Source organism: Spinacia oleracea, chromosome 3, assembly GCF_020520425.1.
Source record: "Spinacia oleracea cultivar Varoflay chromosome 3, BTI_SOV_V1, whole genome shotgun sequence".
Classification (NCBI taxonomy): Eukaryota; Viridiplantae; Streptophyta; class Magnoliopsida; order Caryophyllales; family Amaranthaceae; genus Spinacia; species Spinacia oleracea.
In genome coordinates, this window is record NC_079489.1 from 114,156,250 (window position 1) to 114,166,992 (window position 10,743).

A 10,743-nucleotide genomic window follows, 5' to 3' on the forward strand; every position below is an offset into this window, starting at 1 on the left:
CTAGAGGCCGCTTCAGTTCAAGTGGAATTAATGATATTAATCCACAGCTTACTCTTGACTGAACCCGTAGGGTCACACAAATAGTACGTAAACGGATCAAGTATTTAATGGCATTAAATACTCCATCTATGAATATTCGGAACCGACGGATCTTGGTTTCAGTGGGAGCTAAGATCGTCACAGGCAAGAAATGAATACTCCGGAAACGATGATATTGCCGGAAACGGAAATATGGATCGTATCGGAAATATGAATATTATCCAAGTCGTAGATGTTGCCGGAAACGGAAACATGGTACGTATCGGAAAATATTATTGGAAATGGAAATATTACCAGAATCGGAAATATTGCCGGAAACGGAAATATTGTCAGAATCGGAAATATTACCGGAATCGGAAAATAATTCCGGAAACGGAAATATTAAATATTTGTTCGAAACGGAAATTAATTCCGGAATCGGAAATATTAAATATTGTTCGTATCGGAAATAGATTCCGGAAATGGAAATTTAATCGGAAGCGTATCGTACGAATTAGCATCGGACGAGGCTTGCCGGACGAAGGCCCAGCACGAAGCCGGGGCCATCGCCCAGCAAGCATGCGCGCCACAAGCCCAGCCAAGGCAGCGCCCAGGCCTACCGCAAGGCAGGCCCAGCGCGCGCCAAGGGCCACGGATGCGTGGGCCGTGCTGCGTGGGCTGCTGCTCGCACGCGCATGGGCAGCCCTTGTGGCTGCCGTGTGTGTGTGTGAGTTTGTGCTCATGCGTGATTCCTGAATCTGCAAGAGTCAGTGTATGATTAAATTTCTATTCCTAATTGGATAAATTAATTAAATAGAATTCATGTAGGATTCTAATTTCAATTAATTCGTATCCTACTAGGATTACGATTCCTTTTCCATAACTCTATAAATAAAGGCCTAGGGGTCATAATTTATACACAAGTTTCAAAGTATTCAAAAGTGAGTTTTTGAGAGAAAATTAAAACACATCTTGCTTAAAAGTGCCGAAATTTTCTAGTACCTTAAGGGCGATTCTAGTTGGTCAATCTTAAGGCGGATCCGGACGTGCTGTGGACTATCTACGGAGGGACGACACTTGGAGTCCTAAAAGACTTGTTCTTGTTCGGTTCGGGCGCAGCTAGGGAGGGCACGCAACAAAGAGTATGCATCTAAATTATGCTATATGATTATGTGTAAATAATATGTTGTCCTGGGTTAATGGTTGTTTCCGCATGATCTATGTAATGTCATATGTATCATAACCTAACAAGAAGAAGATTCCCCTTCGAATTTCTCTTCGTCTTCTATTCGCGCCATGAAATCCTACACAGGCTGAAGACTTGGCTCAAGACGAGGGGCAATACTTGAAAAGAGAAGGCGTCAAAAGGACAGGTTGACGCCCTCAGTTTGACGTAGCCCTTGCATAGTTAAGAAGAGAGAATTGGGAAGGATCAAAATCAACAAACAAAATTTCTCAAAAGAAAGCATTACCTGATAGATCAAAGAGAATTTTTGAAGAAACTTGATGAAGAACTGCAAGAACAGGGCTTTGAAGGTTGTGGCGGCGCTACAGTGAATTTCGGTGGATGTAAGACGCCGGAAATCGCCTCCTCTTATAGCTCTCAAATAATCACTAGAAATGAGGGGGAAAGTCACTCAAAATGGCCACTTATTTACGCGTCGTCATCCCATTGAACACTCCAAGAGCAGTGAAAACTAACGTCTGTTTTCACTCCTCATGAGGGGCAAATGATGTGGGCTTGAATATCTCCACCATAAGGCCCAAAGAAGCTACAATGACCAATACAGGCCAGCTGGGCCCAAGCCTAGGAAGTAGGCCCAAACCTTGGTACCTAAACGAAATAAGAGCACAGCCTTATTTTGGAAAGCCCACCTTCTCTGAGAAGCCAGGCCCAATTTGTAAAAAGGCTCATCATTGTTGGCCAAATGACACGTGTCCTAAATCCCCAAGGGGCACGCATCCCACAGCTAGGGTTGAGGGATCGATTCCCAAGAAACCCTAGCCCTATAAATAGCTCAGATCCCAAGGTAAGAGCAATCAATTCATTCCCACCAACCTAAAACTATCTTTGCTCTGCCTTCTCTCTACAAGTTACTTATCTCTCTAGCTTATACTTACTTAAGCATCGGAGGGAATATTCCTACGGAAATATTCTTGTTTTGCAGGTTGCCGGAAGTTCGTGCCAGGTCATACTTGATACCTCCGAGAAACGCGTACCACGTCAACATCGTAAAAGATCCCACAACAGTCTACATTTTATGATCTCCAATATCTCCCAATTACCGCCCACGATAACATTTAAAGACTCTTAAATATATTTATTTTTTATTTTGTTCTATACAGGCATTAATCAACAACTTTTATAAAAGATTCGTTAGTCGTCTTCTTCAAAATGGTCAATTAATTGGTTCTTTTCTTCATCATATTTGTTTGGTTATTTTGTCGACAAAATGGGAGTACATTTTACAAGTACTCGTTATACCTCATAGTTCATATTATTCTTTTTATTAAATTTTCTTGTTATAAATAAAAAAAATATTACTTTACCAACCATAAACCTTGTTATAATTAGTACCATATAACGATTGGGTGTTATCATCTTATATATCGCGACTATAGTCTTGTACTTTTGTATTGTTGTATGATTTTATTATCATTCATATACTTCTGTATGGTTGTTGGTATCTAACTAGCAACAATTTTATTGCTACACTTTTCATACAGAGTACTAAATTCATGTAAAACATTATTGGATTATATATTTTCAAAATATGATATGTTTACTAATATACTTTAAAAAGCGTAAAAGAAATTTGACTTTAAATTTTAATTAATATATAAACCAAAATGTTTTCATGTAAAACATTGTTGGATTATATATTTTAAAAATATGATACTTTACTAATATGCATTAAAAATCCTAAATGAACCTCGAATTACTAAATGTTGTAGATATCTTTTATGATGGATGGGTACACCTATTGTGTTAGGATGATTCACTATGCACATTATATGATCTCCATATCTCTCAATTACCTACCCAAAAGGTGTAAGGGTTCTTAAATAATTTTGGTGTTGTCCAAAATGGAGAAAGAAGCACTTAAGTTATGAATAGGTGTAAATATAATAGGAACATGATAAATCGATTGAGTACGTTAAATAGAAAATCATTTTCTTTACTTACTTTGTAATTTACCACCACACTCTTGTTTTTAGGTTAGAGGTTTTTATTACAACTAAAGCTATTACAGAGTATTACAATAATGTTTTCCACTTTAAATATTTTATGACAACTGAATTTTTATTAGGAAAATTTGTAATTATTAATCCAACCTTTGCCCGGTTTTCTTTAATTAAGCCTAACTATGCGATATTTCTAAATAATCCAACCTTTATGACCCAACTACTATTATTAAGCCTGGATGACCGGTTACCTGCTACAAAGTCAAGGAAAATTTGTAATTATTAATCCAACCTTTGCCCGATTTTCTTTAATTAAGCCTACCTATGCGATATTTCTAAATAATCCAACATTTATGACCCAACTACTATTATTAAGCCTGGATGACCGATTACCTGCTACAAAGTCAACGTTAAAAACGTTGACAACCTAAAGTTGGTTTCCCTGCTAAAATATTGGACAAGTCATCATCACTTGCCACCTAAACAAGGATTTCATTTTTTTTTCTCAAAAAACCCTTAACCCTTCTCTTCTCTGTACCGTGTTTCAATTCATCTCTCCTCCATTGCTGTTGCTTCAACCACAATAGTACTGGTTCATGACATCATCAACGATTTTCTTGTGGAAATAGGTGACTTCATCCACGCGCATTCAAATTTCGTCTCCAAAATCGTACAATTGAAGGTGAACTTACGAACCTTAGCGGTTTTGTTCCTGTTTTAGTAAATTTTGAATTTTGGGCTTCCTTGATGGTCAGTTTGTAAAAACCCGAACTGTTGCAATAATATAGTTTTTTTATGTTGTGGGATGTTGGTTATTGTGGTCTTGTTAAAAATTTAGAAAGAAAAAAAAACCTTGAATTTGAAGAAGATCAAGATCCAGCAGGCAATTGCTTTACCCCAGCCATAGCAATTGCTGATTATTTTTGATGAACTTCGAATGGAGAGGTATGAGGGATCGACAATGGTGAAGAAGAGGTAGAAGAAAAATAATGGAGAGGAGTTCAGAGATGAAGCAGAAAATCGCAGAGGAGAGAGGAACGAAAATTAAAATAGCAATTAAAGAAAATAAGGGGGAAAAAATTATAATTGTTATATGCCACGTAAGGGTGAATACCGCCTATAGCAGGTTAGTAACTTGTTAGGCTTAATAATAGTACTTGGGTCATAAAGGTTGGATTATTTAGAAATATTGCATAGGTAGGCTTAATTAAAGAAAATCGGGCAAAGGTTGGATTAATAATTACAAATTTTCTTTTTTATTATAATATTGTATGAGGTTTAAATCTTTTATTACAACTAAATTTATTATTGCACTAATTTTTTGCGCTTTAAATATATTATTGCAACTTCATTTTTATCATACTAGTGATTTTAGATTCAAGTACCTAGACGTGGGACACTGAGTCACACAACACCTCATTCTCAAAAATTGAGTTTTTGATTGTTTGTTTTGATTTTGAATGCAATCATTGTAATCAATGTTTTAAGTTTTTAATGTATGTGGATGACACGTGATAGGAGGAGGGAGAGAGCCCGTGATATTATATACATGTACTTCATTAAGAATTTTTTCTAATAGATGGCTATAGATAGGTTACCTTATACAAATACGTACAAGTAGCACTAATGTCTAATTATCACGAGATACATTGGCTTATGATAAACTAGTCTTATATGCACGCGATGCGTGCGAAATTACATAAAAACTTAAAAATTTATAATTGCAACTCATCCAAACAAATATTAAGCAAGAAATTATTCGCAAAGTTCATATTTTAAAAACATTAAGGCCATACTATAGGTCAATTTTGCAATCTAAATTCATATTTACCTAATCACAACGGTTGCATCAATCAAAAATCTATTTATGTAAGAAATGTAAATAATAATACAAAGTGATAAACATTTTACATTAGTTTCATCTCCTAATATTTGCTGTTGAAATACTAACACTTAGACCAAAAGATATCCATGCTAGACAATTATACATCTTAAAAGAATGCCAAAAAGAACCATACACAACAGAGATGTGATCTTGGTGAACACACTTGGCTTGAGTCAGGTGTCTAAGATCATAGCTTTTTCTTTTTGCAGCAAACAACACAACACACAAACCTTAAGTACTCTTTCTTTCTTGCGAGCAAGATTATGAGCCTTAACCACCTGATCCCTACCCACTTTAATACACACAAAATAGTCTAAGTTTCTAGCAGCAGAACGAATAATAGAAATTAAAGAAGTAATATGGGCAGCAACTTTCTTCGGTTCCTTGATGGCTTCTACCGCTTCCAAATCTGATTTTATCACGACATTGGAGGCAATTTGAGCAGCCTTAGTCAACCCCCACCAGATGGCATAGCACTCTGTTCCTTGGAGGTTGATCCGTGTCTTCTTCCCAACTCACTGCTGCTTGACTTTCTTCCTGCCTTTCCAAGAAGCATCAACCAATACAGCAATAAACTCATTTGCCTGCATCATGAAATACATCGAGTAGCAACTAAATTTGAACCGATAGAATTACACGCAGCAAAACCAAACTACCGGCCTTTAGGACGATTAAAATTTCAAAGACAACTGCCACAATTACATCAAACCAGATATAAGGATCAACTAATGGAGGTCCCCATTTCCACCCGAGATTGAAAATACTACTCCATTCCATGTTATTTGTCTACTTGACTTGCTTATTATGTTTCATAATATCTGTCACTAAAATGTCAATGTGCTAGTACTTGTCAATGAGCACAATCAAAACACAACATCAGCTCATCACCAGCAGCCTAAAATTCAACACAACACCCACTAAACAAATTCAGCCTAAAAACCCATTTCTATAAATCAATCATCATAAATAACAATTCAACCCTAATCCACTCACAATAGCAATTCAAATAAATACAAACAAAACAGTCTATAGACAAATGCTCACTCTAATGCACCACAAAATACCCAAATTAAACCAAAAAAACAACATCTAATCACAAAATGCAGGTGAATAATAATACGAAAAATACCTAGAAAACAATACTCAAAAGACAACAAAAAATGGAAGGAGATTTAAAAAAAATATAAAGAGGAGTGAGAGAAAACAGAAGGAAATCAGATAGTGTGTTTTGAACCCAGATGCTACAGGGGTTCAAAACATTAGATTACACGAAACCTCCCCGGTAGGCTCGCACAGGAAATAAGCAACCTGTTTTTCTCCAGACTCGGATAATATACTCATTGTTTTCTTGGCGTTAAAAAGTATATCAGGTTGTTTCTTACTAAATGAGACACGGAGGTTTCCTTTTTCACCCTCTGGTACATTCTTTATTTCCACAAATTCCAAAAGAACCTGATAAACATAAGTAGAAGAAAATCATAAATTACTGGTATGTATAACACCAAAGTTAAATAAATTTTCAAATTCAATAAGTGTACAGGCTTCAAATGCAGAATTCACTATAAGTTTGTAACATTGTACCTGATATCCTTAACAAATCATGAAAAGATTTCATATGGTTTTAGATATAGTCAATTCCATTCAGAAAACTTTAAAGAATGTAAAGAGCATTCAATCCACATTGACAGTCATGCCAACCATTATACAAAAGCCTTCATCATAAAATATTACAATCAAAGTATTTAAAATTGCATTGAATCAGATCATACAATTTCAATAATAATCATAGTAAAGCCCGATATTTTAATAATTATCAATATTTTAAAAATAATCACACAGAAAATAAAGGAAATAAATAAAAATTATCAAAAAGAATTAACCTTTGAAAGAATAATATCAAGCAGCTCCGCCCCAGCTTTCAAATCGTTCATCTCTGAAGTATTACTGCATAATAAAATGATCAATTAAAATCAAATTAATTCCTCTAATTTAAAACTAAAACTAAAAATTAAGGAAAAAATAAAAACAAACATGCCTCATAAAAAAATGAAGAATAATTGCCCTTATAACCGTGTAAGGAAGAATCAGGTTCTCAACTTATCCCTTGTAAGGAAGAATCATGTTCGCTGCTTATATCGACAAAAAAAAATAAAAAAACAAAGAGTAATTCTAGAACAGCCAAATACCAAGTTCAAACATTACATATGTTCTAAAAATGAGCTAATGGTGAAAACTAATCACAATTTTCCACGAACCCCAAATGCACAATTAAACATCAATCGGTGAACTCCAAAATCAGGAAATTAATACACACTAAAAAGTAAGGAAAAACAAAAAAATAATAGAGGGAGTAATGATGAATTCCAAAATCAGAAATGGAAGAATACCAAATTTGTGATCTGGATATCTTGCAGATTGTAGAAAGGTTCGATTTTTATTTAAAAAAAAACCACCTCAGAAAACACCTGCAAAATCGAGAAACAAACAGAATGTGATATTGATCCAACAAAAATCAACAAATTAACCTCAAATCAAATTCAAAATTAAAAAGTCTAGGAGAGATAAACAAACAATTCCATAAAATAACAAAAATTAAAAAGTGTTTGCATTATTCTTCTGCCTGTACTATTTCTGAACAAATTGGAACAAAAATGAACAATGTTTAGAGAAATTAGCACAAAAACTGTAAAAAACCGGATGAAATTAAGAAGAAATATTACAAATTCATACTGCAATTGATTTTTCAGTAACTCAATTATACAGATGCGTTAGAAGGCCTATTGTTCCAGGAATTGCTAAAAACGTCTAATTGCAAGAAAAGAAAGATATAAACATACCTTCAATTTCGATGAGCCTCCAAACAATGGAAAACATGACAATCTTCAAGAATTTCGGCGATGGATTTCCCAAAACCCAAAACATTTGTTTTCTCAAATAAAAATAATAATTTCAAAATTTTCTAGATCGAAGAATTACCAGCGAAAATCATAACCCGATTACCAGCGAAATCAATTTGTCGATTCAAATGCGTTTCGAAAACCTGGAATTCCGAAATCTCCAACCCCAAATTCATCAGCTCCTACATTTGTCGCAATTTTTGTACAAAACAATCAGGAACGCCTAGAAGTAATGAAAGGCATTTGATTAAAAAAAGTAAAAAATAAAAGGAATTGATTGTAGGAGAGATCGAAGATGAGATATTGAGTGAAGGGAGGAGAGATCGAGATGAGAGATTGAGTGATGGGAGGAGAGATCGAAGATGAGGGAGGAGAGAGAAAGTAGGCGAGAGTGAATGAGGCGGAGGAACTCTAACCCTAGAAACGAAAGTGAGGGCCCAGCAAACAGTCAAGCATCCGTAAACATCGAAAGGAGGGGTATTTTGGTATTTTTCAAGGTGGACAGAGGAGAGAGGAACGAAAATTAAAATAGCAATTATAGAAAATAAGGGGGAAAAAATTATAATTGTTATATGCCACGTAAGGGTGAATACCGCCTATAGCAGGTTAGTAACTTGTTAGGCTTAATAATAGTACTTGGGTCATAAAGGTTGGATTATTTAGAAATATTGCATAGGTAGGCTTAATTAAAGAAAATCGGGCAAAGGTTGGATTAATAATTACAAATTTTCCTTTTTATTATAATATTGTATGAGGTTTAAATCTTTTATTACAACTAAATTTATTATTGCACTAATTTTTTGCGCTTTAAATATATTATTGCAACTTCATTTTTATCATACTAGTGATTTTAGATTCAAGTACCTAGACGTGGGACACTGAGTCACACAACACCTCATTCTCAAAAATTGAGTTTTTGATTGTTTGTTTTGATTTTGAATGCAATCATTGTAATCAATGTTTTAAGTTTTTAATGTATGTGGATGACACGTGATAGGAGGAGGGAGAGAGCCCGTGATATTATATACATGTACTTCATTAAGAATTTTTTCTAATAGATGGCTATAGATAGGTTACCTTATACAAATACGTACAAGTAGCACTAATGTCTAATTATCACGAGATACATTGGCTTATGATAAATACTACTCCTACTAATTATCACGAACCAAGATTTTATCGTTTTGGACACGATTAATTCACTAACATATATACTAGACTTATTTAAAACTATACATAACATATTAAATACAATAGGGGGTCTACTTTATTCAATCATTTGCAAGCATAATTATTTAACAATGGTTTAGGATAAGAAAAATAGTAGTTACCTTTGTTCATAAGGGGAAAAACCATATATATATATATATATATATATATATATAAACCAAATAATAGATGGGGATTTCGATCGTGTTAGGGTGTGGTGAACATGAATGTGGTTGATCATTGGCTACATTTTTGTCCTTTGACCAAGAATAATATATTCATAGCTAAATAGTTACTAGTATTTTAGTTATTAGCGAAATAAAAGGGTTATAATGATATAATCCCTCTGTTTCATAAAGATGTTATAATTTAGAATTTTGACATTGTTCACAATTGAATAGAATCTTATAAATTATTTCCAATGCATAAGAAAAAAACATATTCATGTGGGGTTTTGTTTGATTTGTCTCAACAAGTACTTTAATAATATCAAAAATTTATAGTTTTTGTTAATAAGTAATTAGATATATAAATTATACAAAATGCGCGTTGGCAAACGTGAAAACTGCAAATTAGAACATCATTGTGGAACGTAGGGAGTAGTATTTTTATTTATTTATGGTTTAGTTTCCTAAAACATATTGGATTAAATAGTTGCATCATTACTGTCTGGTATAATCAAACAAGTTGGAGAATATAAGTTTGAGTATGAGCCTTAGGCCATCGCAACATATAGCAAGTATTAATTTTATTTTGTAAGGAGTAGTACACACTTTATTTTTACTCTTTTCACCTCAAACCAATATAGTAGAGGTAGAAAATCATAGTTGGGGATGCCCAAAGTATTAGGTTAAAATAAATATGAGAGTTCTTAAGGGATAAGAGTTACGAAATAAAAAATACATAAGAAAATCATATTAGGACCTTCCTATTATTCAAAATAAAATTATTCCATTAAATATTGGAGTATTCCTTATTAAACTTTTGTAGTAGGACCTTCAAAAATGTGAAAAACCGTATTTAAAAAATAAGTCCATACTTAAAAACATCTATATTTAAAAAAAAAATAATAATAAATAAAAAAACTTCACATATAAGAAATGTATTTGAATTATTTGATATAGAGTGATGCTGTAAATGTATAATGTATGTATTATACATAGTATTATTTCGAAAGTAAAGATTATTTGAAGAAAAAAATTAAAAAAAAGGATTTTTTTATTTGGTAACATAGACAAGTACAACTGACAAATGGTAAAGATAGAATCCCACAAACACACGCCTACAATTGCGGTTTGATTATTTTTGTTTAATTAATTGAAATTGCACTAGCTTCAAACAGAAATTGATTATTTTTGAATTAATTAAATTGAAATTGATTAGTTTTGTTTAATTAATTGAAATTTTTGTTTATCAATGGCTCTTAGCGTATAGCTTCAAACTTTTATCAATGGTGGCATCAATTTTCATTAAACAATCCTCCACAGAGCATAATCTTTCTTGATAAATTACATGAGTCTTTCAACGGAAATGTTAAAATCATAATTA